General features: G+C 43.2%; 1 protein-coding gene across 4 annotated transcripts in view; it reads right to left on the bottom strand.

Annotated features, from left to right (window-relative positions):
* The window catches only part of sema4d (sema domain, immunoglobulin domain (Ig), transmembrane domain (TM) and short cytoplasmic domain, (semaphorin) 4D), a 76,421-nt gene that overhangs the window by 48,659 nt on the left and 1,920 nt on the right, over positions 1-25,842 (bottom strand). For 3 of the 4 annotated variants that reach the window (XM_083657708.1, XM_083657705.1, XM_083657707.1), the window contains exon 2: positions 11,757-11,876. The gene's annotated coding sequence lies outside the window, so the exon portion shown is untranslated. Of the gene's footprint in view, positions 1-11,756; positions 11,877-16,495; positions 16,520-25,842 lie in introns of those variants that run through there. The other variant, XM_083657706.1, reaches the window with a different exon arrangement.

Genomic DNA, 25,842 nt, shown 5'->3' with positions numbered 1-25,842 from the left:
CACTGAACACACGGCTGTGCAAAAAAATCGATAAGGCGATATATATATTTTTCTTTTTTTCTTTTTTTTCTTTTTCTGAAATATCGATACAGTATTGCGGAAAAAAGTATTGCGATATATTGCCGTATCGATTTTATTGCACAGCCCTAGGTTAAAGAGCACATTTGAAGATGATCTTCTGAATATCAACATTTACCTGGGTATTTATTTTCTGCAGACAGAAAGATCATGTATCCGAGCAGATGGAAACGTATGTGCATGCATGGGAGTGTCTGTCATAGGTGCTTTGTTGGAAAATAATGGGAATCCACAGATTTCGGAGCATCTAAATGGCAAACATCAAGTATTCTGCTGGTTTTAGATGCGTCTCCAGGCCGACTTGTATCTGGGAATACCAATTGGAATGCCCATATCTACTGGAATGTCCACTGATATCCCACTCTGCGCAAATGTTTGCTCATGAGCGCGCTCGCAGAAGAAGAACAAGTCACTCGTCTGTCTGTCTGTGAGTGTGCGTGTGTGTGTGAGTGTGCGCGTGTGTGTGTGTGTGTGTGTGTGTGTGTGTGTGTGTGTGTGTGAGTGTGCGCGTGTGTGTGTGTGTGTGTGGGAGTGTGTGTGTGTGTGTGAGTGTGCGCGCGTGCATGAGAGTGAGAAAATGAGTCACCCTCTTCTTCTGCCTTTGTATGAATCTTAAGTAGGCCCACGTTGAGGGGGGCTTTGTTCGCCGTCACCGTCGGGGGGCACGTCCTCCAACTTCTCCCTCACTTCCTTTTGGCATCACATTTATCATTCTTCTCCCCCCAACGAACAATCATCCTACAACATGGACTAGCAACTAGCGCACAATGAACCATCCCCTACCCCACCCCACCCCACCCCGGCCCCGCCCCCACCGCCCGGTTGCTTGGATACCTTTGATCCGATGGGGACAGCTTGTCAACAACATCATCACTTACCGTAAATTCCGGACTATAAGCCGCGGCTTTTTTCCCGTTTTTTGGCCCCTGCGGCTTATATAACGGTGCGTCTTATCTATGGATTTTTTCAGAAAAAAAAAAAAAAAAAAAAAAAAATCTCTCTTTTTTAGCACTCTTTCTAACTATAAATCCACTTCTGTTTTAATTTCCTCTCTTGCCCTCTTTTCACCACACCGCGGACACTGTGTGCACTGTAAAAATAAACAACGGTGGTGTTGTGTTATGTTGTTTTGTTGAAATGTTGTAATACGGTAAATGGGAGCTTCCTCAAACAGCCATCTCTTCCCGACAATCCCCTCTGTGCGTGACCACTTACATATGGTAATTACGGTAAGCAAACGGCCACTCGGGCAACAACTCCCTCCCCCGACTACCAGGAGAAAATCACAAACTTCGGCGAATTCACACAAAGGAAGATCAAGGAATATTCACAACAAGACGAGCAGTAGAAGCAACACTCTCACTTACCATGGGGAAGGTACGCAGAAATTCACACGAGGCAGCTTTCAAGTTGAAAGCAGTCAATCTCGCATTAAAAGAGAGCAGCCGCCGATCAAACAGAGCAGCCGCGCATAACCTGGGCAAAAGGGACTGTCCGTCCGGGGGAGAACTACTGAACAACTCCCTCCCGACTATCAGGAGAAAATCACAAACTTCGGCGAATTCACACAAAGGAAGATCACGGAATATTATAGGAGTGTGAAAACATCCACAATTACCAACGGGTTCCAAAACGCTGGACTGCTGCGGGATGAAGAGGATGACGCCACGGGGACTGCCCCCTAGTCCGATACCTCACGAGTCCGATACCTCACGAGTCCGACACCTCATGGTTTTGGGTTAGGGTCTGGGGGAGGTTAGGTTTAGGCGTGGGGGTGGGAGAGGTTAGGTTTTGGGTTAGGGTCTGGGGGATGTTAGGTTTAGGCGTGGGGGTGGGAGAGGTTAGGTTTTGGGTTAGGGTCTGGGGGAAGTTAGCCTCTTTTTTCGGACTCGTGAGGTGTCGGACTCGTGAGGTATCGGACTCGTGCCATGGCACCTGAAGGAGAGAGGAGAGTGGTTGACGAAGCCACCCTGAACCTGTTCGTTTCCGACACTGAAGATGAGGACTTTGGTGGTTTCAGTACGCAGGAAGAAGAGGAAGACGAGGATTAGTGACTTGACTTCTCTGGTTACAGGTTTGCTGCACATATACGGTAGCCTATTGTTGTGTGATTTTGTCTGGGGATTAGTGACCTGACTTTTGTTTTGTTTTGTTGAAATGTTAATAAATGGGAGCTTCCCCAAACAGCGATCTCTTTCCCGACATTCCTCTCTGTGCACGAACCCTTTCATATGGTAATTAAACATCAAAACACCCGCGGCTTATAGTCCGGTGCGGCTTATAGAAGAAAAAAATAGTCAATTTTGGTCCCGCGGCTTATACACCGGTGCGTCTTATAGTCCGGAATTTACGGTACTTAGAAACTCGCAAACCTTCACGACGGTTTTGATTTATCGCACATGGAGAAACACAGAGATACAAAATATTGTTCCATCTCTTGTCGTTGGATTTCAAAATAAAGTTTCCAAGAACTTTTTTTTTTTTTTTCACCATTTTGTGTTGCATCCAACTCATTTAAAATCAAATTCAATATTCAATATTAAATTCAACTCCACAAAAATTGGCATGCATGCATCTAAAAGTGAACGGCCAAAGCGGTAAAAACCTTCTAATTTGCAAGACAAATTCCTTTCTGGGTAAAATCTTGCGCCATCCTCCTACTCAACTACTCAACCGACTAGATTCAATAGATTTTATTTTGACGTTGTAGGAAGTCTGCTGCTGGCGTGCGACACACAGAAAGACAGCGTGCCGTGCCGAGCCTGTGCTGTGACGGTTGTTCAATATCCTCCACCGAGGAGTGACTCACCAGCAGGCCCGCAGTACTGCTGCATGTCTTTCAGGAGTTAACATCTCTCTCCCAAAGAGGGTGAACAGTATGGAGGGTGGATCGTGCCTAAATCAAATACAATACACACAACTAAATACAATACACACATTGAAATACAATACACATATTGGAAATACAATACATATATTGAAAATACAATACACATCTGAAGAATACAATACATGTGTAACAATAAATACAATACCAAAATGCTTAAATACAATACACATATTGAAAATACAATACACATCTTGAAAATCCAACAACTGTATTGTATTTTCGAGATGTGTATTGTATTTTCAATATGTGTATTGCCTTTTCAATATGTGTATTGTATTTCAATGTGTGTATTGTATTGAATTTTGGCATGGGTGATTCGTGCCATAATCAAATACAATACACACATTGAAATACAACACACATATCGAAATACAATACACATATCGAAAATACAATACAGTTGTTGGATTTTCGAGATGTGTATTGTATTTTCAATATGTGTATTGTATTTAAGCATTTCGGTATTGTATTTATTGTTACACATGTATTGTATTCTTCAGATGTGTATTGTATTTTCAATATATGTATTGTATTTTCAATATGTGTATTGTATTTTCAATATATGTATTGTATTTCCAATATGTGTATTGTATTTTCAATATATGTATTGTATTTCCAATATGTGTATTGCATTTCCAATATGTGTATTGCATTTTCAATGTCAGTCAGGAACAGGGCCGGCGCCAGGATGAAATGACTGAGGGGGCTGATTTTTTTTTTTCCGATTTAAATTTTTTTTTTTTTATATATGATATTTTTATATCGTAAAACATAGGTTATATACCCGCTATGCCTATTTCTGGACTTTTTAACCATAATAACCTCTGAAAAGCGCAATAACAACACAAGAAAGACTACTATTCAAAATCAAATAAAACATTTATTTCACAGCAGCAGATTAAGTGAGGGGGCCGAAAATTGAACTGAGGGGGCTCAGCCCCCTTAGGCCCCCTCGTGGCGCCGGGCCTGGTCAGGAATGTTTCCCGTTTTTTTTAGTTGTGACGTAATCACTCCGTTCCCGCTCCACTCAGCTGGCTCGAGTGCACCACCCAGACACTTCTTTCTGCGACCATGTATCGAGAGACATTTTCTAAAGAGTATAAATTAAGCTTAAGTTGGCTACCTTGGCTACCTTGCTGGCAAAATGTCAACGAAGACGTGGGCCGATCTGCTGCGGGAGTCAGCTAATGCCATGAATCTAATTCCTCCCCCCAGTACCCCTCCTCCAGCAGCTCATCCTGTGCCCCCAATGTCTGTAACGTTACCCTCACATGGATCAACTTCCATGGAATCAAGAGTTCGTGGTGCTGTGCAAGGTAACGTTAACGTCAAAACCACTGGAAAATATCTAGTTAGCTAGCTCAGATCGCTAGCTAGCATCGCGCTGCTCGCTGCTGCCAAGACGCCAGCATGCATTGAGAATGAATGGCAGCCGGCCGGCTGCTCTCGCTGCTCGTGACGGACCCTTTGTGAATCCACAGTAAGCAGTAAGCAGCAGTAAGTAAGCAAAATACGTCGAGTAAGTATACATTCCGTGCCAATTATCATTATTGCACCCTGGACTTATATTAAGTCGGCTTGCCCTATACGTTACACGTGGCTCAGCCAGGCACAGTTAACCTATCGGCTGGCTCAGTCTCAGGGAGACTGAGCGTTTCCGAGGTGCTAATGATAATTGGCACGGAATGTATACTTACTCTACGTATTTTGCTTACTTAGACATTCTACTTATTTTTGCTTCTATCGCATTTACTACTGTTTATTTTATGCTATGTGTGTTCTGTGAGCAAGCTACTGTAATTTGTCCCAATTTCCCCCCGGGGATCATTAAAGTCTTTCTGATTCTGATTCTGATTCTGATGTGTCTTTTTCCCTGCAGCGACATCTGAACAACTCACCAAACTGGTCAGGTTTATTGTTTATTGTTTATTTAGATCCCCATTAGCTGCCACACATGGAAGCAGCTATTCTTCCTGGGGTCCACAATATAAAAGTTAAAAAAAAAATGACATACATTTGATGGATACAATTATTCAAATACAGTTTGTACAACTTAATTCATGAAAAAATTAGGTAATGCTATGTAAGCTTTCTTAAAATATAACCACAACCCAACTATGGTTGCTTTTGATTAAAACAGTTTACAGATAAACATTAAAAAAAAAAAAAAGTAATAAAAAATTTACGAATACCGACACCAAATTCAGATTCACATGGACCAATGTTCAATCAATAGACTGTTTTTAAGATGTTTTTTGAACAGACTTAATGCAGTGGCTCTATACATAACAGATTTTTGAGTAGATATTAAATTTGTGGAAGGCAATACAAGTAATCTCCTAGACACTTGTCTTGTTGAATAATCATGAATATCTTCAATATGACAGATCCTAGAGTATAAAGATGTAGGCTTGGCCTGTATACAAATTTTATGAAAAAAGGAGAGAAGATTATAAGAAAGCCTATCCCCAACCTTTAACCACTGAAGCTTACTATGCATAACATTAACATTAGCTTTGTAAGGGCATTTCAGAACAAGGCGAGCAGCTCTGTTTTGAACAATTTGTAACTTATGAATGTCTTCCTTAGTTGCACTAGACCATACCATCGAACAGTAGTCTAAGTGAGATAGCACCAATGCTTGAATTACCTGTGCTCTAGAGGGATCATTCAATAAGTAGGCACATCTCTTGATAACAGATACAGCTCTCCCTATTTTTGCTACTACATTGTCGACATGAGCAGACCAGGACAGCTTTTCATCAAGGGTTAGACCTAGTAATTTCACATATGAGACTTGTTCTAGCGCTACCTTCTTCATCTCAAGGGATAATTTAAACTGGTCAGGTTCTGGGTAGGGTGGTGTGTCCTGCCTGAAGCCCTCAAGCTCTGCCTGAGTAAGTTGGCGTGACAGTTGAATCTCATGCACTTGAATAACAGAAGCATGTCCCGGGTCACTCGATCCAATCCAGTCGATGCCGTAGTTCTCATCCACCTGAATATCAGGTTAAACAGAAAGAATAGGGTTATTGGTTTTGAGAGGTATCTATATGACAGGGGAGGAGGTGAGGAGAGGGGAGGAGAAAGATCTGATGGTGTATCTCGATTCATTCATGTTACGGTTATATGACAGGTTCATGACAGTGTCATGTTAGTCTTATGTACACCCCTTCAAATAGTGTCATTCAGTTTCATGAATGACTATCAATTACCTGGGAACGTTATCCTTTTGTGGCCCAGACCAGCTACCAATAACTCCTCCTTCTCGTAGATCGAAGGGACACTGTTGTCCTTCCTACCGCCCAGGCAGCAGAAGTGTGTGTAGGGCAGCAGTTTGGTTTTCTTTGCTGGGACAGCAGGGCTCCTGAATGGCGTTGATCGACGGTGGCTGTAAGGCTGAAACAGCCTGGACACCTCACCTACATCAATATTGAATCAAATAAACATTATGATGATTAAAATACAATCTCTGTTGTGTCATTTCGGCAAGAATTACTTGTTTTTTATTCAGCAGCAGTAGAGGACATTAATAAAGTGCACAGTCGGTAACCAAGCTCAAATCTGTATTTTGGGTTTCTCATAGCCTAGCTAGCTAATGTTGTTAGCTAGCTAGCACTATCCTTTCATTCCAACAGCTAGCGTTTACTGTGGATTCACAAAGGGACCGTCACGAACAGCGAGAGCAGCCGGCCGGCTGCCATTCATTCTCAATGCATGCTGGCGTCTTGGCAGCAGCGAGCAGCGCGATGCTAGCTAGCGATCTGAGCTAGCTAACTAGATATTTTCCAGTGGTTTTGACGTTAACGTTACCTTGCACAGCACCACGAACTCTTGATTCCATGGAAGTTGATCCATGTGAGGGTAACGTTACAGACATTGGGGGCACAGGATGAGCTGCTGGAGGAGGGGTACTGGGGGGAGGAATTAGATTCATGGCATTAGCTGCCTCCCGCAGCAGATCGGCCCACGTCTTCGTCGACATTTTGCCAGCAAGGTAGCCAAGGTAGCCAACTTAAGCTTAATTTATACTCTTTAGAAAATGTCTCTCGATACATGGTCGCAGAAAGAAGTGTCTGGGTGGTGCACTCGAGCCAGCTGAGTGGAGCGGGAACGGAGTGATTACGTCACAACTAAAAAAAACGGGAAACATTCCTGACCAGGCCCGGCGCCACGAGGGGGCCTAAGGGGGCTTAGCCCCCTCAGTTCAATTTTCGGCCCCCTCACTTAATCTGCTGCTGTGAAATAAATGTTTTATTTGATTTTGAATAGTAGTCTTTCTTGTGTTGTTATTGCGCTTTTCAGAGGTTATTATGGTTAAAAAGTCCAGAAATAGGCATAGCGGGTATATAACCTATGTTTTACGATATAAAAATATCATATATAAAAAAAAAAAATTAAATCGAAAAAAAAAAAATCAGCCCCCTCAGTCATTTCATCCTGGCGCCGGCCCTGTTCCTGACTGACATTGAAAATGCAATACACATATTGGAAATGCAATACACATATTGGAAATACAATACATATATTGAAAATACAATACACATATTGGAAATACAATACATATATTGAAAATACAATACACATATTGAAAATACAATACATATATTGAAAATACAATACACATCTGAAGAATACAATACATGTGTAACAATAAATACAATACCGAAATGCTTAAATACAATACACATATTGAAAATACAATACACATCTCGAAAATCCAACAACTGTATTGTATTTTCGATATGTGTATTGTATTTCGATATGTGTATTGTATTTCAATGTGTGTATTGTATTTGATTATGGCACGAATCACCCATGCCAAAATTCAATACAATACACACATTGAAATACAATACACATATTGAAAAGGCAATACACATATTGAAAATACAATACACATCTCGAAAATACAATACAGTTGTTGGATTTTCAAGATGTGTATTGTATTTTCAATATGTGTATTGTATTTAAGCATTTTGGTATTGTATTTATTGTTACACATGTATTGTATTCTTCAGATGTGTATTGTATTTTCAATATATGTATTGTATTTCCAATATGTGTATTGTATTTCAATGTGTGTATTGTATTTAGTTGTGTGTATTGTATTTGATTTAGGCACGATCCACCCTCCATAGAACAGGTGCACCAGAGAGAGAGAGAGAACGAAAGAGAGAGAGAGAGTGAGAGAGAGAGAGAGCGAGAGAGAACGAGAGAGAGAGAGAGCCACAGAGAGAGAGAGAGAGAGTGAGAGAGAGAGCGAGAGAGAGCGAGAGAGAGTGAGAGAGAGAGAGAGAGAGAGAGAGAGAGGGAGAGACACACAGAGAGAGAGAGAGAGAGAGTGAGAGTGAGAGTGAGAACGAGAGAGAGAGAGAGTGAGAGAGAGAGAGAGAGGGAGAGACACACAGAGAGAGAGAGAGAGAGAGAGAGTGAGAGAGAGAGCGAGAGAGAGTGAGAGAGAGGGAGACACACACAGAGAGAGAGAGAGAGAGAGTGAGAGAGACAGACACACACAGAGAGAGAGAGAGAACGAAAGAGAGAGAGAGAGAGAGAGAACGAGAGAGAGAGAGTGAGAGAGAGAGTGAGAGAGAGCGAGAGAGAGTGAGAGAGAGGGAGACACACAGAGAGAGAGAGAGACACAGAGAGAGAGAGAGAGAGAGAGAGAGAGAGAGAGAGAGAGAGAGAGAGAGAACCCCTAAAGGGCAGAGCAGGCAAGGCAATCAAAGCTAATCACCAAGAAAGGCCTCACAAGTTGATACTGAAGTATGAATCACAGTGTGGTACTAAGGTCACCAACCAAGATAGATTGGGGAAACCATAAATATTATATTACGATAGATGGGTCACCGCAGGCTCCGCCAATTCTAACAAACGGTCACCTGACCTCTCCCCTGAAGTGTTGTGAGAGGACTGTGGCTGGTGATGCGGGGGTTAGCGCTGACCTAGCAAGCTAACTTGAAATAGAGTATTGTGAGTTCCCAAACTCCACACAAACCACACATATAAACACAAAGCTGCCCCTTGTTAGCTCAACACAGTTGAAACTAAGATGTTCAATTTAAAAAATATTTTTTCTAGGCACAGATTTAACCCTTGTACCCTCCTAGTCCATCTGATGGACTTTTCCTGCAGTCGCGTATGGGCCGTTTCCACATTTTTTGAGTATATGGTCTTAAAGTAAGGCTAGGTATTTTTTTTGGGGTATTTGACAAAAATCAATCATAGTTATAATTTTTATACGATCCTAAGACCTATTTTCAAAAATACTCCTCAATTTACTCCTGGTCCATCTGATGGACCCATTGACTTCCATTGAAACCACTCTATTGGTACTCCCAGCAAATTTTTACAAAATTAATTTATTTCATTTATTTCAGCGGGCATCCTGGACCAAATACCTTGAACTTTGACCTTAATATCTAACCTTGGAGTTGGTAGAAATTTTGGGGGAGTTACATGGTCTCATAGTCCATTGCATAGTTGTCCCATTGATTTCAATGTTAATTTTGCACAAAAAGAACATTTTTTTTTGACTTCCAGCTAATTTTTCAAAAAATCATTATTTCCTTGATGTTACACATCTCACCTTGACTCAAGGGGTTAAAATTGTAGTTTCTACTTTTTTTTTTTTTTTTCCCATATTCCCCCAGTTTTGGCATAGCAATCAATTCCATACAGTTTACATGAAATGTAAAAAAAACTGATTCCTATGCCAAAGATGGGAAAATATTATAAAACTGAATTTGACAGTCCACACTACTGATTTGAAGCCTTTAGACCAGGATAGATGCTGGACTAAAGCTCGTTTGTGTTTTTTGGGGAAAATGGCTGGTAGTCCAAAACATGCGCTTTTTGGATTTTTGGCTCAAAATATGAAAAAATACTATTTTTACAAAAAATCACAAAAAATACAAAAACCCACTGATGATGTCACAATGTCTGTGACATCATCAGTAATGTCATCAGTGACATATTATTGACAAAAAATCATCTCATGACATCACTGATGATGTCATAGGCTAGTGATGTCATAGCTATTGTGACATCATGCCTGTGAATCTTTGATACTAGGCATCTTGCAGTGGTGACTTTTGTAAAACACCCCAACTTGCCCATAATATCAGACCCAAAGCCAGTTTGTCTTTATGGAAATGGAAAAAAAAAACTTTTTTTTTTTTTATGTACTTTTTTTTTTTTTACTGTACTTACTGTACACTGGCATTTGAGGGGTTAAAATTCGAATAGGTATGAAATGTTGGTATGAGGTATTAGGGAAGAAGTTACCAATGAATTATAAACAGTCAAAAATTTAAAAATTTAAATTAATATTTATAAATTAGTACAGTATTCTGGTTAAGGTCCATCAGATGGACCAGGATTAAATTGAGGATTCCGCGGCAGCAGGGTACAAGGGTTAAGCGACTACATCAACGAACTTCAGATTTAGCTTTAGCTAATCGCTCCCTGGTAACATGAGTTTGTGTTGCCAAATCTCGCGAGTGTGTTGCTGAGATAGAGACAGGTCTTAAACAAGTTTAACTTTCTCCTGATCTGTCCTTCTGAAAAATGCCATTTTAATGTCAGAATATTAAGAAGATATGTGGCTTTGGAGAATGGGCCAAATATTTACTGGGGCGAAGGGATCGGTCATCATCTGAGATCACGTTGACTTTTCCCATTGACTCAAATAGATTCAGACCTGCCGAAAATCTCTTAGTGGTCGACCATGTCCGTGGAAAACCATGGGCAAAAACCCGCGTGCCAAAACGACAGGAAGTGAGTTGAGGTTGGGTCATCTTGCTTGAAATCGCATCGTCTTTGGGGAAACTTCCCTTTACACATATACACCAACTGCCACATCACTCTGTACCCTCAAGACTAAAACTCGTCAGTGCTGCTAAATTATTTCACAAGCAACCTCATTAGTCTGGTGGAGCGCCCCCTAGTTGTTCAATGGGTTGTTCCATCAAAATTACCCCTTTAAGGTTTCTGTAACGCAAGCATTCCAACGCTACACATATAATACGCCTTGGCCTGTGCCATGTTTCCCCTATCCCAATCAGCTGACTACTAGCATGTACCACTTATTCTAATGACTGGCTGCAGAGTATTTTGCTTACTAGGGTCCCAACTCTCTCCGCTCTGTCTGTGGATCAACTCAGCCAAACGCTGGAATGAGAGAGAAAGACTAAGTTGACAATAGAGACAAAAAGGAAGATGCAGGCGTAGAGAGAACTGGCTCCAGATGAAAAGGGGGAGGGGCAGAGATAGATGGAGGAGGCAGAGGCAGAGTGAAAAGAGCAATGGGGAAGAAGACAGGGACAGAAAGGAAGATGGCAGGAAGAGACAGTATGGCAGAGGTTCAAACCCTGCGTTCTGTCAGGAAAAACAAAGAGCAAACCAGCAGCGACGTACGAGCAGAACAAACAAGAATGCAAATCAGGGCCTGATGCAAATGTCATACGTCTTCAGGGGTGAAACAGACCCCGTCTTTATAGCGACCAACCCCCCACCCACCCACCATGACAGCACGCTTCCCTCTGTGCTCTCAGAAGAGCCCACTTCTCTCCTCCACGTCTGTACTGAGCCAGACTCACACAGAACCAGACGGTTCCACAACAACACACAGCGAGACACGAGACAGAGGGACATTGTGACGACATACATCGTCCTCTTACTTCACGCTGGACACACGGGCAGAGGACAGCGGGCTCGTTCTGCACACGTGCACACAAACACACACACACAAACACACACACACACACTCAGGGAGAGACAACATGCTTACTTGTCTGTCATGGCGTCAGCTAGCGAATACTGGTTCATTAAAACTCTTTGCAGTTTTCTTCACACAGTACTTGGAAATGGTTGAGGGTGCGGCCCAAGGCTAACTTCACACAACGCCGTTCTAGGAGGAGAGGAAAGAACAACGTCAGTTGATTCAGAGCAAACAAACATTAATTAACATGTAACTGTCAAACAGAGATGATTGAATGCCTCTTGATGGGACACCAATACATAACCAAAGTCTGAGGAGAGAATCATTGTCATGGTTAAAAAATAATAATAATTTAAGAACCCCCCCCCCCCCCCCCCCCCCCCAGGTCTGCAGCTTTCTCTCGGCCCGTTATGGACACCAGGCTCTCTGCAACACTTATGATTCAAGATTCAAGATTTTTATTGTCACTCCATGGTACAAGTATCACGTGAGAAATTCTTGTGTTGTGAACTCCGTTTACAACATAGTACAAATATAACAGGGCATATGAGTGCAAAAACAACAAGAGACACAACAAGCAATAAGGCAGTATAGTGATTGAACAACACAAAAGGCGTTGGAACAACAAGCCATCGTCCGTCCAGGCTGGCTGGCCGAGGCCGCGGCTGCTTAGTTTGCACTGCAGCCATGCCTGACTTGCTCACAATTAGCCTAGCAAGGACTGGTCTCTTCAACTTTGTGTGGGGGATACTGCTTCCATGGCAACCAACGCAGCCCACCAGCCAGCAAGCTAGCATCAATTGAGCACACCAAGACGTCCTGTGGGTAGTGACTAGAGAGAAGGGACGGCAGCTACAAACCAAAGGGACCCAACAGATTCTCCTCAAATCAGATCACAGGTGAAAGAAGGCATTGCAGCTGGTTACATTTAACATCAAAGCATTAATAATAATGCATCTGTACATACCAGTATTTCCCCTAGCATTCTACAGGCCTGTAGATTTTTTTTCCCCCTGCTCTCCCCAAAATTTAAATAAACCTTTATGGCATATTATTACAATACAACAATACTGGTGTGGACAGTAATAGAAGATACCAAATCATTCAAAACAATAAGCATTTTGCTTTTAGGAGCATTGTGCCAGCGTGTGGCGCTGTTCCAAAACGTTTCAACGTGTGAATGTTGCCTGGGAAACGCACATCCCATAATACAACTGTTCGCATCGCATCCCATAATAGTATGATGATTACTTTGCCAACATAGATGCGAACAGGTTAGCTAAAAGTTTAGCGTCGTCAGCGACGGCCCCCACCGTTGCGGTCAGGGTACGTTTCGAAATCCCTCCAGGCCTGAAAATGTTTCTAGGGAAAACACTGCATACAATATATAAATCAGAACTATCAAGTTATGCACTCATATTACTGCTTAACAGGAAAAAATAACAACTTGGTAGAGCTAAAAAGAAAAAATAGAACATACATTACAGATGCATTGCATATTTGTGGATGCAGATTTAGTCAGCAGATGTCCACTGCCACTCATGTTTAAAAAATATTTTTTTTTCTAGTGCAATGATGCGACGACTACTCGCATCCAGTGACCCATGATGGGCTGATGGTGCCATCAGCAAAACCTGGCGTTACCACGTCAGCTTTATCTGCCTTTAAAAGCTTACGATAGCTGCACATCATTAGATTCATAGATGATATCCTGCTATCAGTGCTATGTGTCAGCACACTTGCATAACAGACTGTGACTTGCCAGCATGGGATCAGGCTCGCATAAGCAGATAAAGGTTAGATATACTCTCTCCACCCTCACAGTCAAGTAGAAATAATAGGTCTGACGTGGAAAATTAATATCCTGTTTTTGCCTCAGTCATTCATTAAAGAAAAACATGTCTCAGGCTGTATTGAATAATCCAGAACTGATTAACTAACCAATGGGTTTTTAATGGTTTGATCAGTCAGCTGATAGGGTTACAGTGGTCTCTCAGGAGAGGGGAGGGGAGAGGGGGGAATGCCCCCAACCCCACCAGCCTGCACTCCAGACAGCTACTTGCCTTGGAGCCTTCTGTCTGGGTAGAGAGGCTATGGCTCAATAGGCTGATCTGGTTCACTTTTCCATGCTTTGCTTCCTGAATTCTGCACTCTGAATCGGCATTGGCCTCTCTCTCTCTCTCTCTCTCTCTCTCTCTCTCTCTCTCTCTCTCTCTCTCTCTCTCCGGCCGCCGCTCCTGTTCATTTGCTTACCTACTTACTGTAACTGTCTGTCTTTTATCTGATGTTTGGTTTGCCTGTCTCTTAGGGATGCACCGATATGAAAATCTTTGCCAATACCGTCCGATAATAACAGATATTAACATTGCCGTTATGGTCGATAACTGATATTTACCGATGTCTATATGATCTGTATAAAAACACATTTCTATGATCAATTTTTGTATATACTGAATAACGCGTAAACACTGAATTTGAAAAAGTAATGCATTTCTTTATTTCCAAAACATTTGGAAAAGTCATAGATTTACCTCTAAATGTGAAACATTTGGCTGATATCGATAACTGATATTAACATTGCAACATCGGACCGATGCCGATATGTTAAAAAAAAAAGAGAAGACCAACATCGGCCGATACCGATATGATTGCCGATATATCGTGTCTCTCTCGCTCCTGTGTGTGATAGCTGCTCATTAAACATTTGCCTTCCGTCTCTGTCTGTACCCAGTAAAGAAACAGACATCTTTGTACAGCCAAGTATCTCCACTAATCAATTTAGTTCCATTTCCTCTGGTCAACAGCAGTATGTTTATGGGGATGTATTTATTCACTGAGGAAAACAACTGTCATCATCATCATCATCATCATCATCATCACCGCCCTGAGAGGCTTTAAGACATTTTCTGAATTGGCTTATAAAATGACACAGTAAAGACCATATTGAGCACGTAGGTCTGTGCCAAACTTCCTTCTTCGTCATCGGAGCAAAAGGCAGGCTACCCCAGAATAAGTGAGGGATGATGGTGAAGACAGACAGTCTTTCTTTCTATCAAGAAGCACAGAAAGTACGTTTCCAAAAGCCATCTCTCCTTACGTAACAGCTGTAACGGAATGGTTGAAATATGCAGAAGATTCCATGCTTTTGCACGATGTGGTCATACAGTCATAACAGTGATTGAACAGGAAAAGTGCTTCGTATGAAAGAACATCCCATGCTGCCGCTTGCGTTGTGGTGATGATGTGTTTAGTGTTTATTTCCTTATGGAAAAGAATACAGAGTGAGGAGCGCCTTAGCCAAACTCAACCTCCTCCTCCCCCTCACAACACCGATGATACGTGGATGCTCAATAATCAGAACAAATATTTTATCCACTGAACAGGAGGTGGAGGTGATATCTCAAGTCAAACCCCATTGAGAGGCCTGGAGTTTGAGATTAAAAATGCTACATGAAACACAAGATTGAGTTGCTTCTGCCTCTGCTAGGGTTAGGAGGACCCTGCTAAAGCTAAGGTCACACTAGACGATTTTAACAGCTATTTAAATCAAAGCTAGTCGAGATTGGGATTGCCACTCGGACCCGGCGTTTGATGGCAGCATGGCACACAGACTATACTTTAGTGTGAACAGTCTCTCAAGACTCCTGACTTTCTGTTTGGCCCAACCCAATTTTGTGAAAATGTTTGATTTATTTTGTCGGGCCGAGTCTGCTTGGGCTCGTGTAGTGTGAAGTAGTGGTAGTGAAAACTGAAATCAAGGGCGTGAGTGACACCGGCAGCAGCCAATGGGAGGTTAGATACAGAGGGAAGAATGAAAGGAAATAAACAAGAGAACTCGCTAACACTAGCACGAAGATTCCTCGCCAACGTTATTGTCGTCATCGTGTCTCTCGCCTTCACGCCTGACGCCCACCGTTGTCCCGTCTGCCAGCGTGTGAACAGCTTCCTGACCAGACGGCGAGAGACTTTACTCTGAACTGAAGTGACCTGGACAGTGGACACGTCGCATTCGCAAGACTTCAACAGTCCTGTAGTCTTGACCAGGGCTTCAGAGGCACAAGAACAGAAGCAGGTCCTTTGAAGTGCGGCCACCATAGCACTTGAAATCATGTCGTCTAGCTTTGATCTACTACTCGAGTCTGGTGCCAAGAAACAAAGGAGGCGAGTGTCCTTCTCCTAATGTTTCAATGCCCGGTTAATGACAACATAAACAACCGACAGCATGTCGGGGAAATCCCAATGTCCACACAGAGAGTACTGATTCCCCTCAGATTTACAAGTACAGCAGACAGTACAGTACACAGTACAGTACACAGTAGTAGCAGATTTAAAGCTACTGGGAACAGCCAGCCAAGCCAAGAGACTATTTCAGCTTACTGTAAACAACCTCAAAACATTTATTGGCATTTTCATTGGGGAAAAAAATAGTGTCTCTCTTCTTCAAACATGACAATATTTCCATAGCAATAAGCAACTAAACATAATTGTGCAATGGTGTCGTGTGGGTTGGCTATTTCAACACATAAAGCACCGGCGTGCAGCAGCCCAACTCACTCAGGCACCATCATGGCATTCTGCCATCCATCAGAAACACTGAATTATTCAACATCCAGACGGAGATTTGGGTAAAAATAGCATCACAACATGAGGCGTGAAGCTCTCCACCGCACAGCGTCAACATCTAACTGTCGGCAAAGCAATAGCTGTTGACATATGGTGCGCTGCCACCCAAGTCCATTCAACTCATCGTGGGTTACTACTATCATCCAGCCACAGACACAAGCTGTGCGCTACGTGAATCATCTTACCATAGTCTGAGAAGCTCCTCCAGGTTGAGAGAGAGAGAAGAAGACCGTTGGCGAAGCTCCACTCTTCCAACCCAAGCCCAATCACAGACACAGTGGTGTCATCACTGGCAAAGCCACCACCACCGCTTTCCATGACACAAATGATAGAGCATGATCCTCCTCCTCCACCATGACTAGACTTGTCATCTCCTCGCTCCCTCGTCCCCGTTCATGCTGCCTCTCTCTCTCTCCCTCTCTCCCTCCTGTCTCCCACTGCCTCTCAGCAGCACAAGAACCAATCACAGCTTCAGAAGGCAGCCAAAGAAGCTGAGACGGTGGGAGACACCGCTTGCATCACAGCACCGTTTTGACGATCATCACCGTCAGTGACAGATGGCTCGTCTCTCCATGTCCATCGGAGAAAATAGTGGATATGTATATATATATATATATATATATATACCACAAAAAGGCTATATTGCCGTTCCCCTGTCACAGCAGTCCAACTCGCCAGTGGAGAGCGCTGGGATCGCGCCTCTGGATAGCATCAATGCACACAATTCCTGAGGAGGGGGAGGGGGAATCGGGTGGGTGGAGGAGGTGGGGGCGTGAGGAGAGGGGGGAGGGGTGGAGCCGTGGAGGTGGAGGTTAGGGTTGTGTGTCTGTGTTGAGAGTGTGTCTATTGTTACAGGGACGTGGTGCTCTCCTTTCAGGGAGGTGAATGGAGACTGGAGGTCCAGCTGCAGCCCTTTCTCAGCACTGTATTCAGCCCTAGGTGATGTCGGTGTGTGTGTGTGTGTGTGTGTGTGTGTGTGTGTGTGTGTGTGTGTGTGTGTGTGTGTGTGACACTAAGGACAGTTTGCATCCTCGGGGCAATGCATTGTTGTTGATGTTGTGATTAAGTGGCGGTTTCTTTCTCTCACTATGCAAACGCTAAACAAATCAAACAGTGAGCATCAACAACAACTAACTGATAAGAGGTAAAGGGAGGGACAAGCTGATGAATAATTCAACAGTGTATAATGAAAGATCTCTCATAATAAGATATATTTTCATCTTGTGACATCATCACTGCAAAATAAATACCCATCCAAATAAGCCACGTGGAGTAATAATGTAAGCACTGAAGTTTTAATCCAGCAGGAGAGAGAGCATGGTCTGGTCTCTCCATTGAGCTGTGTCAGATGGCAGTAATAGCCTGCGCGCGCAGTAACAGAATGTACTGTATGTATGTAGGCTAGCTGCCTGCTCTCAGCCAGGCCACGACAGTCTGACTGTGTGTGTGTGTGTGTGTGTGTGTGTGTGTGTGTGTGTGTGTGTGTGTGTGTGTGTGTGTGTGTGTGTGTGTGTGTGTGTGTGTAGGCTAGCTGCCTGCTCTCAGCCAGGCCACGACAGACTGACTGGGAACCTTTTCAAAACATCAAGCAAAGCTGTCAATAGCACTGCAGCAACGCCTCACTAAGCTTTACACAACTCGCTGGGATATCGCTCTTAGCTGGTTCTGCAGGAATTCTCCACTTCAAATACTTTCATAAAGATAAACGTCAATTTTTCCTATTGATCCCATACAAGCTATAGCCAGTCCATGAAAGCTTTTACTGACACCCCAACTCAAGTATTAATATATCCTCTGACGAGGAGTGATGCAGATGTGGCTCTTTCTTTTGGAGCATGGCCAGTAGGGGGTGTCAAAATTAATCGTTTAATCGATGCATCGCTCGCGATGCGGACGTGTCACGATGCATCGAATCTAATCGTTGACAGATGAATCGTAATCGAATCAAATCGTGAGGCCTATTACCGAGTGTCATCATTTTGGGCCAGTGCTGCTGAAGTGAAATTAAATAGAAGGAAGACTAAAGCAGTGATACTCAACTTGCGGCCCACGGGCCACAAGTTGAGTATCACTGGCCTAAAGCCTAATACAGTAGGTCAGACAAGAAAAAACACCTTCATCTTTGTCTTGTTTGATGTGGGCGAGATGAGATCTCATATCAGCTCACATTCACATCATTTTGATTAATATCTCCTTACCTTTAGGCTACATTCAAAGCTAATTCAATTAGCTTTGAATCAATTAAATGGATTCCTTTTCTCTTTGAATCTCTCTGGACCACCGATCCCATCCCCCTTAACCACCCACATGTTTAAATGCACCAATGATCAAGTGGCAATTAAGATTAGCAACACACCCATTTAAACCAGATAGGTCATACAATTTAAAATTCACTCATAACTTCTTGTATAGTTTTAGGCAATATTTTGCAATAATAATAATGTATGCTTGTCACAAAATCCCGAGGCACTTTGGGATTACAGTGACTGACTGTCAGGTAATTTAATAAAGCCTAATGGATTTTAAGGTGACCGACCGTTCATGACATGAGCCTCTAGAGCAGGGGTGGGCAATTATTTTTCATGGGGGGCCACATGAGAAACCCAGATTGTTGCTGGGGGCCGAACAAATATTGTCATGCCGTAACCCAGGAACTTTGATGATAGAGAGGACCACAAAAAAATGTCCTCGCTACCAGAGCGCCAGATTTTGCTGAGCGTTGGGGGCCGAACGGCGCCGGCGCAAATTTTTGGGGGGCATTTGAAGTCAGGTTTAGAGGAATACCTCATTTTAAATTAACAGTTGTGATGTCATTATTCAGTCTTAAACACCAATATTTGATCCTTTTCTCACTCACTCCTATGTCATTAACTTTTTTGACCACCTGCCAATATGGCTGCTATATTTTATAGTTACCAGCCAATTAGAATTTCCACTAGCCAAAATGTTTTTCTTTAAATAAACCAGAATATGAGTGTGTTAATTTAAGCATAAGTATCAGTAAGTGGCCCGGGATTCTCAAAGCCTGTGTTGAGGGTCACACAAACAAAAATGCACTCTTGAAGCTAAATAAATCCAAAACCAACAAGTTAATTATTTCCATTTTTACTTCAAAGTAGAACAGTCATTTCTTACACATGAGATTACTTTTAGCCTTTTAGTCATAAAGATTATTGAAAGATATTCCATACCAGACTGAAATGTTATAACAGAAGTGGAGTATTGGCCAGAATGACATGAACATTTGGACACTTATTCAGCGGGTACCTTGCATGTTGCATTCAGGTGCACTGTAAAAAAAAAAATTTTTTTTTTTTTTTTTTCAATTCCAGCGCGGGCCGCACAGGGGGCGCTCGCGGGCCGCATGTGGCCCGCGGGCCGCCTTTTGCCCAGGTCTGCTCTAGAGGCCAAATTTTGGAACCACTGGTCTATACATCCTATTGGGAAACCGAATAAACCCCATTTAAGTATTTCTTTAAAAACATTTCCGAAAACACACAAATGGACATGATAATGGCCCGTTATTGCTACCAAACACATGAGAAAAACAGGAAACCAAGCCCAACATTCAATATCCATCTTATCTTCTGTGCCAAACCATTCAATGATGAGACAATATCGCAGAGAGATCCTAGTCTGGAATGTAGCAATTGATTTGTGCATGCCTAACAAAACACACACGCACATCAAAGTGTCTACATATGCCACTGTCTGTCTGAGGCTCATATGATATGCAGCCAGATGCTGCCGGTTGGCCAATAGGAAATTATTCCTGCCTGGGGGTGCAGGGTGTGGCAGGGGAGGGGGGGTGGGGGAGTGTGTGTGTGTGTGTGTGTGTGTGTGTGTGTGTGTGTGTGTGTGTGTGTGTGTGTGTGTGTGTGTATGTGTGTGTGTGTGTGTGTGTGTGTGTGTGTGTGTGTGTGTGTGTGTGTGTGTGTGTGTGTGTGTGTGTTTCAAAGAGGGGGTCGTCCCCAGATGTCCGTTTCATTGTCAGCATAGCACACCTCAACATCTCACAGCACAGCGCCCCAGCCTGGCCCCTGGCCTCCTGCACCCCCCCGGGGCAACTGAACAACTCCTGCAGATGAAAAACAATGGGGTCGCTATAAGTCATATATCAGCTGCCCCGCCTCGCTCCCCAACATCAGCCTTTCTAATAGACTCGTGTTGAAAGTCACCATTGTTGTTGTCATGTCTATCTCATATCCCATCTTTCAGCCTGCAGGAATAGGGGAGGATTTGATTCTGAATTAGACCAGAGCCATGTCGTGAAATCTGTTTTATTTTTCCCCAAATTCAGTTTTTTTCATCTGAATTTAGGGGTTACAGTTGATTTTTTTTTTTTACTTGGCCATTGACAAAGTGACAACCAATTTGTGTGCCGATGTTGTAGTAAGGGTCCCACGCAAGACCGACCCCCCTCTCAAAACACCTCAAACCCAATCTCTCTAGGCCTATTTTACAATTACGAAATAGCCAGGTTACTACAATTAGGCATGTTTTTTTAACAATTATGTCCAAAATGGAAAAATCTGCAATAATCCATGTTTTACAGTCAATTCCATTTTCATTACCAAATTCTATGATTCTGTCTGCGTTTGAATCATATTGCCCTATACCAACCAGACACACCAAACTGGCCTCACAGAACTAGTGGCAATGAAAGCAGACTGTTGCGTCGCCTCACGTCGCCTGTGTCGGAGGCCAAAAAGTTGCACTTGAATACACCGCAAAAGACTACAGCCGACGACGGTCAACTAGCACGTACTGTAGTGTACTGTACACCTACGCGAGACCTGGGACTGCGGATATACAAACTTTTATGATATATGCGTGAAACAAAGCAGGGTTTGCCTACTATTTTCACACCGCTCTCACTCACCATGACTTAAGATGGTTTTGTAATAGCTACTAAAGTTGTAAATAGCAGCGACGTGACGAGGTCAGCCCGTGGTCTTTTGCTTGTGGAAGAAGAAAAGAAGAGGCGGAGGAAGAAAACTAAGGAAAACAGGCTCAAGGGGCTTTTCCCCTCGAGGGCCACGTCGTTGTGAAAATATGTGTGTATTGGAACGATCAGATGAGATGACGTTGAAAGATGAGAAGAATGTGTTGTCTTCTTCTGCACTTCTAAGCTGCTGTGCAGCCAATCAGAGTGCTTTGATTTCTCTCAGCAGCCAATCAGAGTGCTTTGATTTCTCTCAGCATCAACGGCGGGCTGGAAACGCCACGGCAAGCCGCCGACATGGCCGACTAGTGCAGACGGAGCGGGACACACCTACAGGCCACAGACGCTAACTGACGGCTCCACACTGCTAATGATGAGTACGGGGAACAATAAGTCTTGTGTGTGTGTGTTTGCTTGTTGTTATTGTGTGTGTGTGTGTGTGTGTGTGTGTGTGTGTGTGTGTGTGTGTGTCAAAGACATAGCACATTCCACTTCCACAGCATGAGGTAAGTGGTGCTACTGATCAGACAGACACCCTCAGGCCATTTGCAGATAATATTCCTGCCTTTCCTATCCAAACAGCTGCCTGTTCTAATGACTAAAGGTCCTTACCCATCAAGAGCGATGCGAATATACGGCACGAAATTGCGATGCGAGTTTTGACCCACCTGTCAATCACAGCCACAGATGTGTACACGTCGGAAGCGAATTTCTGAAAAATCGACCGTGGTTCGAAAAAATAAACACCGCAATAATGCTCAGCGAAACTTTGCCGTTGGTATGCACGGTTGCATTGACTGATATAGGTTCAGAAAATATTATTGACGTGCGAATTAATCGCACGAAAAAAACGTGCTCGGTGTGTAAGGACCTTAACACTGTGCAGAGGCCAGGGGATGAGTTGGGTAGTGCAAGTGAAGAAAAGCCTCTGGAGGAGTATCGTAGGACATTTTAACTATATTTTGGAGGCAGCTTTTACCCCCAGTCGAAACAAATTGGGGCATTTACGAAATTTTGGGTGCACTTTAAAAATAGTAATTAGTGCATAAAGTTGCTAAAGCGCAGTGTGAATACAATTGTCAAAATCTTGGGGGCAACTTTTGCCCCTTGATCATGTTTTTTGGGGGGGCATTCTGAGATTTCTTGGGGCATATTTGCCCTTGCCCCTGGCTAAATGCCTACACTGCTCTGGAGGCTCATGAACAGTCACCCTCAAATGCATTAGCTTTATTAAATTACCTTGACAGTCACTCACTGTCACTGTAAGCCTGTGGAAAGCGTCATGTCTTTAAAAATGGGCATCTCCTTTGAGGTGATGAAATAAATGCCCTTGGACCCAAACAGGAAGACACATTCACAATCTATGTGCTAATGTGTTGTCCCGTATGCTATGCAGCACTGGATAAGCTTCAGTAAGGACTAATTTCAACACTCCAACGTTTACGTTACTCCAGAGAAATGTGACCAACAGCCAGGCCGGTTCGAGACCAAAACAAGGCATCCAACCAAGCAAATCCTCCCTGACATCCAAAACAACAAGTGCCATTTCTGCACAAAGTTCAAATTCAAACAAAGCTCCTTTTCAGTAGAGCAGTTCCTGAGAATTTCCTTTCCCACCCGTTTTGAATTGATTATTGATCAAAACAAAACAAAAACACAGCCCTCTAAAGACTTGTTTGCGTGCTCAAGTATTGTTATCATAAACAAGCAAGACCGCTCTGTGTAATTCAATTTAGCCCATGCAAACCGCTGACAAGTTCCTCCACTAATAACTCAAACAAATCAAATACAGACACACATGTGCAAACAATAAAAATAGACAAAATAGCTTTCATAAAATGGGAAATCCCAGGAAACAAACATGTACAAGCCCCCCCCCCCCCCCCCCTTTCCCCCATAAAAAGCAGGTAAATAAAACGGTACTTGGATTTAGAAATCAGGGAAAGGGGGTACAGAATCCAAAAAAAGGTTGAGAACCACTGACCTAGAATATTAATTAATAGGTATATGAATACTAAAAATGATACGTGATCACGCTGTCATGCTAGTATTACTTACGTCAAGTCAACATGCATTTTTGAGTTGACCTAAACGCTGTTAGAATGCTCTAACCACACTGCTTGTTCAGTGTAGTGTCAAAAGTGGCGTTTTGCTAGGTGTCAAAAGGGTGTAAGTGCAGTAGTTATGCCTTTTCGTGGCAAACAAAACCCTACGTTTACAGTTATGGCTTTCAGTTTTTGTTTAATTAAAACGTATGGGTCATGATTTCAGTTGTGTCCTTTTGGCACTGAAAAGATTGCAGACCTTTAAATTGATATATAATACTCTATATTCGCACACACCCCTTTGGCTCCAAGCCCTCCATTTGTTATTCTTACCATTATGCAGCTGTAGGCCTGTGGGTGAAATCTTGACACAGTAGTGGGAACAACTGAGGAATATAGCCAATTAAAAAGCCCTTGCATAAAGTAAAATTAAGATATTTACAATTAAACCATTGAGGAGTAGGGCTATCACACAAAGGAACAAGGAAATAATTACCAGTATCATATTTTGGGAGGCGTGTCTCATGTGTGGTCTTTGACTAAATTTCAGTCACGAAGACTAACTTCTACATCATAGTAGGGATGCACCGATTGCCATTTTCTTGGCCGATTCCGATTTCCGATTTTTGAATAGTCTGACTTGCCGATACCGATTTTTGCCGATTCCGATTTTTTTTTCTAAAAACAACAATTGACAGCTTACACAAACGTTTTTGTAACTTTGTTTAAAAATTAAGATTCATAGAACAATTCTTACATCTAATGGGGATCCAAATAAACAAATAAACAATTCTTATCATTTGCATGAAGTAGGACCTTCTCACTCAAACACTCAAAATAAAAGTGTTCCAGGTTAGGCTACTGGACAGAGCTTTTTTGTGCAAATACAATGAATACAAAAATTAAATTAAATCCAATAGCCTATATCCCACAGCTATCATGCATTTACTTTTCCAAAAGAAAACAGGTGCAACAGAACATCAAAAGGATCCATGGACAAGGAGTTTATAGACTGGCTCCAGACCAGTCCTCTTGAGTAGAGGGGAAATGAGTTTATGAGTTACAGTAACGATCTTCAGTCTGAATATCAGGCGGAGTTTACACACAGTCCGAAGTTTGGTATGCGTATTTTTATCTGCCATCCGAAAAAATATCGTCACGCACAGAAAACGTTGCACACTTGTGAGTCCGATGCATTTTTATTATTATGTCCGTCGTTCTCATGTCGTTCTATTTGCAATACGAAACAAATAGTCTCTCCTGTATCCACGTCACGTTACAACATGACTTGACAGGCTGAGGCAGCAGCGCTGATGTGGAATGGAAAAGCAGGTCGGGGAATGGTTATCATACTGGACACAATGCTCGCGTTCACCTCGCCAAGCCGGCTGTGCGCGGTGGCGGGTTGCTGGAGCACCGCTTCCCGGGGAGAGAGAGCAGAGAGAGAGGGGCCAGTGAGGTGAAGCGAGCCGCTCTGACTGGACTCCAGCCGAGCGGGACTCGGCCGCATCTCTGTCTCCACGGCTTATTTTCGACTTGCATGTGTGACAAACTGCGAGCTTTGTCTACTTCACTGACGGTGAAAAAAAATCCACAACGAGGAAGGTATGCTGGCGTGTGTGGTGTGGTGGCTGGGTGCCTGTCTCGGTGCTTTGGGGTGCGCGCACGTCATGTGAAAATCGGCTCACAGAATCGGCTATTTAGAGTGACCGGAACAGATCACCGATCGAGGCCGATCACGTGAAAATCGGCCATTTCCGGTCACGTGCCGATCGATCGGTGCATCCCTACATCATAGTGCACCCCATGAGTGTGTACCTCCTTAGTGACATCACTGATGACATCACAATTGCTCGAGTGACATCACTGATGACATCACAATTGCTCGAGTGACATCACTAGTGACATCACAACTGCCCCTTCTCCATTTCCCAATATCCAATCAGCTAAGGACATCTGTCTCTCCTGATCTGCTGAGCCAATCACCTAAGCGGTGGTGGTGGTATAGAGCCCTTGCTATTACGTCATTACTCACATTTTTGTGCCATCATCCTCAGCTGCTGCTCATCATCACTGGAGCAGTTGTCTCGCCCCACCCCCTCCCCTGATCACCACCAACGTCATTATTTGTTCAATAAAGTTGATTAATCCTTCCTACAAGTCTCTCGTGACTGAAATACAATTATGCTCATATTTTCACAACCAACAGGTATCGAAATCAAACTTCCATCACATGGTACCACACCAAAAACACAACATACCAAAACAAGCATTCCAATACACTTAGCCTATACGTTAGCATGAGGACTGACGAGAGAAAAAGCAGCAGAGCAACAAGCAGCTCACTGTACACTACAAACACAAAGTGTGGCCTGAGGGAAAGTCAGTGTGACAGACTGATAGCCTACCTAAAGCGCTGGGCGGCACGCAGCCAGTGGTTTAATGATTTGTCTGCTGCTGGTGAATGATCAAACAGTAATATCCTGTCCTGGCCGGCTCCAAGCGCACCCCCCCCCCTCCCTCCCCCGCCCCCGAGGGTCTG

The sequence above is a fragment of the Poromitra crassiceps genome (genome assembly GCF_964638095.1).
Source record: "Poromitra crassiceps genome assembly, chromosome: 21".
Taxonomy (NCBI): domain Eukaryota; kingdom Metazoa; phylum Chordata; class Actinopteri; order Beryciformes; family Melamphaidae; genus Poromitra; species Poromitra crassiceps.
Note: the sequence above shows the minus strand (reverse complement) of the source record. Positions and strands in the feature narration are given on the sequence as shown.